Genomic DNA, 7149 nt, shown 5'->3' on the forward strand with positions numbered 1-7149 from the left:
TTTTTTTCCCACAGAAACTAATTATATCACTTGTAGTATATACGGGATTTTATATAATACTATCATTTTAAAACAAATCTTTCTTCAAATGAAAAAAAACTATTTTTAATAGAGCTAGCTGCTTTTTTTAAGAATGTCATCAAAGTTGAGGTTTTATTGTTATAATTTTGTTTAGGTTAGTTGAAATCCTGATACAGAAATACTTTATCCTTGACTTAACCAAATTAAATTTATATATTTTTTTAATTCAAGTTAATATTAATATTCCAGTGTACTAGTACAGTCTTTGCTTTATTCTCATTAAATTTCATTTTTGATACTTCCTAAAAAGCCTTATGAAGCTGCCAGTTGTTTGTATTGAATGGACTATGTCACCTACAATCAATAAAATATCATCTACAAAAATATAAATTTTAGGCTGATACTCCCTAGTTATTCATTATTCATCATTTTGTTTTTGGAATAAATCTTATTGGGTTTTCACAGGTTCATAGGTGCTTACTAGGCTAATGACAACAGCGGCCTTTTTAACCCTAGCCATGCATCCCAAATCTCTGACAAGTTCTAATACGAACCATTTACAAACAGAGGCCTTGGAGATGAACCATTTATAGGCTGTGTGTGCCTAGTCACAAGTTTTAAATGGATTCTATCGTTAGGGCAAGTATTAGAGATGATAACGGACATATTTATTTAGTTCCTTTGCTTATATAAACTGAGAAACAAGGGAGTCCTACTTTAACATAAGATTTTGACTCAAAATATAAACCTTTAATTGTATTTATAAAATATTCTGGGAAACTGGCATGATCTAGCATTTTAAATAAAACTATTCCAACAAAATGTATCAAAACCTTTCTCTGTGTCAGCACTAATTACTGTTAATTTCCCCTTGTTTAGATTTACAAAGTCTAATAATGCAATTATTCTCTTAGTGTTGCTATTTTTGTGTTAATCTTACAATTATGAATTCATATTGATCTTTATAAATTAATACTTTCATTATATTATTTAGTCTGTTGACTAGAGTTGACATCAAAACATTTTAATCTATAATCAATAGTGAAAAGGTTCTATATGAAGAAATAAAATCTTTTTATTTGCCTTGTTTTGTAATTGGGCAGATTAAGAAGAATTTCTGCAATTGTGAGACCTGTTTGGATGTTTCAGTTTACAGTATCTGAAGAGAGTATCTTAAAACTTCAGAAATAATATTTTAATTTGATCTCGTAACTCACCTCTTATCATAGGATTAACAGTTTCAAGTGTTTGCTGTTCATTAGATTTTGATATTACCTTTTAAATATTTACTGATATACAATTTATTAAGAGAGCCATTGTTCATTTGATTAATTTGTATTATATCATTCATTAAATAATCTTAACATTTATTATATATCTGTAATTTCTTTCCCAGAATCTGGGTCTCAGATTGATTCACTATAGTTTCTCCTTAAAATTAATGTACTCCTATTGACTAATTGCATAGCCCTTTGGAAGTCATAGCATCTATAGGAAATTTTACTTATTCTAGAGCTATTCTCGTTTTATGAGACAAAATGTCTTAATATTTTTTGCTAATTATTATTTACTTCTGATTGGTCTTGTCTTTACTTTGCAGCATTGCTTTAGCTTCATGAAATTTATTCTGAATTTCAGTTAATTCCAGTTTCAATTGTTTGGATTTTTTGTAACACCAGTACTTCATCCTATGATTTAGATGATATTTTATGGAATACCACAATATGATTTCATTAAACGTATCCATTAAATGACACACATTCTTTAATTTCTTTATTTGAGGTTTCTGTAAATTCTTCTGATTTATTCATGTATGATGTAATTCTTGATAACATTGGTGAACTCCTAATATTTATTATTAGATCAAAGCATATTATATTATGTTCAGAATGAGGGCAAGTTATGATGCTTATATTGTTTATTTTATCTCCCAGATTTAATGAAGAATATGTACTGTCAGTTCCTGTGGTTTTGCTACTAGAGCTTGGGTCCCAAGTATTTGAAGATCACTGTGTCATATCCAGGGACTTGATTATCTTGTAGCTTGTGTTGGCTGCTAGCACCTCCCATTTGAATATGAGTTCAGGCAAGTATCTGCCACACTTTACTCAAATATATTATTTGAGTTTAAATGAGGTGAATGCAGCAGACATGGGGAAGGAGTGGAGGGTGGGAATGTAGATTACGGCAGTGATTAGCAAGAAGATTTAGGTTTGGTGAGTAGCAGGAGAGTTTTAGGGTTGGGGTGAGTGGGGAATTTTAGGGTTAGAGAGCAGAAAGGGGGTTTTAAGGTTAGAAAGTGAAAAGAGAGTCTTAGGATTATGGAGTGGGAGGTAAGTTCAAAGGTTAGGGAGAGATTGGGAATTTAGGTTTAAGGAGGGAGCTGGAGTTTTAGAGTTAGGGAGTAAGGACTTGAGTTAAGAACTGGATAGGAGTTATAGGGTTGGAGTTAGGATGCTGGTAGGACTGCACAGTTTTACAAGGTCAGGTTTTGGGAGGTCTAAGCAATTATGGGAGATTAAGCAAGTATGTTGCGAGCAAGTAGCATCTGAGCACTTGTAGTGGACACAATTCTAGTCTGTGTGTCTGAGTAATAAGTGAAAGTTAATGAATTGCTGCAAATACTTTCAAAGGTGGGCCAGATTCATGGACACATACACTAAGTGTACACCATTCTGAGTGATCAGACAACACAAGCATAACTCACTCCTTCTTCCACCTAATTTTAGTTTTCCTACTGATTTTCTTGGAGTCTAAAATATCAAAATGGATTCAAAAAGGTAACCACAAAGTATAGACTATGTGTACACTTAGTGTAATCTTTCTTAGTGACTAGGAAGCACAAGCAATTTGGTACAGATTTTCTTGAATACAGATCATGTACACTTAGCGTACACTTACTGTAGACATTGATGAATCTGTCATCAGCTCCACAAATAAGACAAACTCAGAACCACAAAAACCAATGAACCATTTCCAAAACATAGTATTTTATTGGTTAAGCACTTTCATTCATAAGAACTTCATCAGAACCATTTTCAAAGTTAAAAACACACCCATTTATACCCCTTAATGAAACATCACGTGTTCCAAATCCACCAATACAATTAAAAACAAGAGAAATATATATTAACCTAATACATACCATAAAACTAATTATTTAATTAATGGAACAAAATTCATTTAAACCGGGGTGGTTACAGCCATTTAAAATCAATTGCCATTTTAATTAATTTTTTTCTAAATGTTCTTCTATAACCCACCCCTGTCCATCCATTCTAATCTGTTCTAAAAACATAAAATTAAAGGTATGTTGTGTATATCTTTCTACATGTCTATACAAGGCATTCATGGTTTTTTGATTCCTTATATCCAAAATGTGTTCATACAGCTGTCTTTTAAAATGTCTCTTACTTTTACTTACGTAAAATTCTGTACATAAATTACATTGGGCTAAATAAACTATACCTACAATATTAAAAGTAAAATGGCCCTTTAAATAATATGTGTGATTATTAATAGTAAATGAATCACTACTAGGAAATGTGGTTCCACCTGTCAATATGTTAATATTGGTGATTAGTTAAGGGGTATAAATGGGTGTGTTTTTAGCTTTGAAAATGGTTAGCCAGGGTGTATAAGTTATTTTGCTACTCACCCTTAATTCAAAACACGCCTTTATTTATGAGTAACTTTATTTAAAATTTTGGCATAATAGGTGCATTATTCCATAAAATTGTTGTGCCCCTACTTTTCTTCTTAAAATATGCTGCTACCATTACCCCATAATCTGTATTATTTAGTCATTTCATACTTTTTTCTTTTATGTGTGTCCCCTGTATTAAAACTATGTCCCTCTCATTTAAATCAGGTAGTTATAAAATTATTTTTTTATTGCCACTATTTAATCCATTAAAGTTTAAGGATATAAATTTTAGTGCATTAATTTTGTTTTGCCATATTTCACAAACCGACCTGTCCAATATGCATGTTTTGGAATATAGTATATATCTTTGTCAATACCATTATAGTTTATGCATCTGAGTTACCCTATGTTAAGAAGCAGTTGGCAAAATGCATTTTTGGGTGTGGCTATATAAAAATAGCCATATTTCTCAGAAAATTGTATGATAACATGTTTGTATTCCAGTGGTGAAGGAACTGCACCTTTAAGTACACAGATGTGGTGTATGGAGAGAGAAAACATATTTTTTTCTGCCCTCCACTATGACCAAAGCTACTAGCTACTGGAGGAGGAGTTTGAGGACCCACAATATACAACTGAGTCATGTAATGCTGTGGCAAGGGCTGTCACAGGTGTGACAGGCATTATGTGCTCAGATGAGCAATGTGGCCATCACTACAGCAGTGTAAGGTGACACCTTTATGAGCTCCTTGGCTATTTGGAGGTAAATGTACTGTAAATAACCATTATATTTCTTATGCATATCAACTGTCAGAATGTGGCATCTACAGCGCTTATGCCCTGCTGTTTCTCTCGCTATAGCCCCAGAAGCTGTAGCAGAGAATGCACAGCTGCACAGGAGGAGGAGCGAGCGCCTTCCAAGGTGATGAGGTGCGTACACCTGCTTCATACAGTGCAGGTTTAAATGTTAACAGGTAGCATTGGGGGTGACTCCTTTGAGACCCACAGGCAACTGAGAGACATACTGGGGAAGTTGATGGACAAACTGCTAGATGCCCTCATTGGATATCTAAGAACCTCCTCCACTAGCTCACTGAGTTGTGTACCTGCCATAGAATGTCTCCTCCATCTGAGCCAGTGCACAATGGAGAGGAAGTCCAAGGTGGAGTTAGCTGCCATCAGTCTGTGACTACCAAGAATGCCAGCTGCGTGTCCCTATCCTATCCTCATTATTGTGTTGACCATTGTGTTAATCTCCTGTGTGATGGGATTCTGTCATTTTGATAGGATGTCTGACACTGATATAGATATAGATAGATATAGATATAGATTACTTTAAACCCTTCAATGCAGCAATGTTTTGAATGAAAAAAAAAAAAGCCGGTACAGCTGATCGAAAATCAGATGATCAAATGTTCCAGCTTTTTTCAGTGTAAGATTGCAGTACAGTGGGGATCAGGGAATTTGCCCTTTCCCACTTGTACAATCTCGGGGTTGGTATATCTATATATATATATAATTAGCAGGTGGTTGGATGCAGAAAAATATATTTGTTTTTTTTTTTCAAATTTTTGTTGTTCAATGTAAAGTGTAAGTGTATTCAAATAACTTTAACTGTTTAAGTGCTATGATAGGCATTTGAAGTTTTGATACTTTGAACATCTGTAATAGAGTCATATATATTATACATATATACAATATAAATGTGTGCATAAAATGAGCACTTTCCCCACCTCCATTCTGGTTGTTCCTTTGGTTTTCATCTTATATTCTACCCCCTGCTTGCTTAACTCTTTGTGATTACTTTTCTATATTCCCATTTCCATCTATATGTTTGTGAAAAAGAGATGGGAACACCAATATACTCGTCATTCAAGGCTTCTACATGACTTCCCCTTCTTGCTGGTTCTTTGCACACATGATCATGCAGAGACTCTAAGGAGGCAAGTACATGACCAACATTCACCATTTTTTCTTGTCTTTCCCTGCAGCATCCCTCGGTAATACATGCTGTTACTGCAGGCCTTGATGCAGCCACAAGTGGGATATTTAATATGTTCCCTTTCTCATGCTGAATGCCCCAGCTGTTAATTGCTAATGAGCTTTCAGCCTCATTCCACAAACAAGATAAACAAAGGAAGGGTGGAAGGGTAGCTGCAACTGCTTCTACCATGTCTCTCCATCCCAAGGCAAATTATCAGATCTTAGCACACTGTTTTTTTTTCAGAACCATACTGTAACACATTCTCATTGGCCTTCTGGTTATACTTGATTAAATCAAAATGGTTCTGCAATTAGAAGCAGTTTGAGCTCAAAATGTATTTTGTTTACTATTTTCATAATTTGTTCATAAGTTTTGTCTTTAGGTTTTTGTGGCAGAATTATCTCCTGAAGTAGCCCACATGTGGATGCATGCATAACACTCAGCAGTGTCACCACGTTTTTTTCCAAAGGAATATTGTTTATCATGAAAATGTTAAATTTGTTCTAGGTATGCAGGAGACAACTCAGTGGTTTATTTGAATTCTCTGATTCTTCTCAAATAAGTCATTCTTTAATAGTTCTGCCACTTTCTCTAAAGTCAAAGTCCTGGTTGCCACATTGCATTCCATTATAGTCTGTACACATTAAAGAAACAGATAGAGATTATTTTTTATAGTTTTAACTACTTTTAGTACAATAGTATATATGTGAAAATCTACTGCCAATCATTAGCGGACCGGAGTTCCGCTGTGGCAACCCCTAACCGGGAAAAAGCCGAAAGACAAACAAACAGTACAGTAGTATATATATTCTCAGTCATCATTTATAGTCATGCTTGCACTCAATTTAACAGAAGCGCTGCACTTATGTACACAGTTCAGCATACTACAAGACTGAAGTAAATAAATCCTGCAGAGTTTATAGAGTCAACTACTCCCACCAAGTTGACCTATATTATTTTGTATATATGATAGGTTATGGGTATATTTTTAACAAATGAAGTCGAGACTCAGTGGTTATAATGGAAGTATAGAAACTATTTTGGACATATTTAAACTTTCTTCTGTTCTGTTCTGTTCTATATAAATGCTTCTTTAAGTACATAGTAAACTACAATACAATATGTGTTAAAATCAGTGCAAAACTGAAAACAAGGATTTATATTGTAAATACAGTAAGTGGGATTTGAGAACAAGATGCACAAGGAGAAATATCACACACCACTGCAATATGATTAAGCAAATAATTTATGATTCAAAAACACATACAAAATAATAAGCAAAGCAGTTCTAGACACTCGGTACATTACATCACAGTTTGACTGGAGTAGTATAAATGAACAATGATAGTATTTACAACAATGTGCTGTAGGTTTGGACTCAATTCAGGAATTCTGTAAATAGCAAACAATGCTGAAGCAGCATAGTCTGTTGTAACCATCTGAACTGCCCAGTCCCGATGACAATGAAGTCAGTGGTATAGCGTACAAGCCTAGAGCA

Source organism: Protopterus annectens, chromosome 14.part0, assembly GCF_019279795.1.
Source record: "Protopterus annectens isolate FY-2018-M chromosome 14.part0, PAN1.0, whole genome shotgun sequence".
In the NCBI taxonomy this organism is placed as follows: Eukaryota; Metazoa; Chordata; order Ceratodontiformes; family Protopteridae; genus Protopterus; species Protopterus annectens.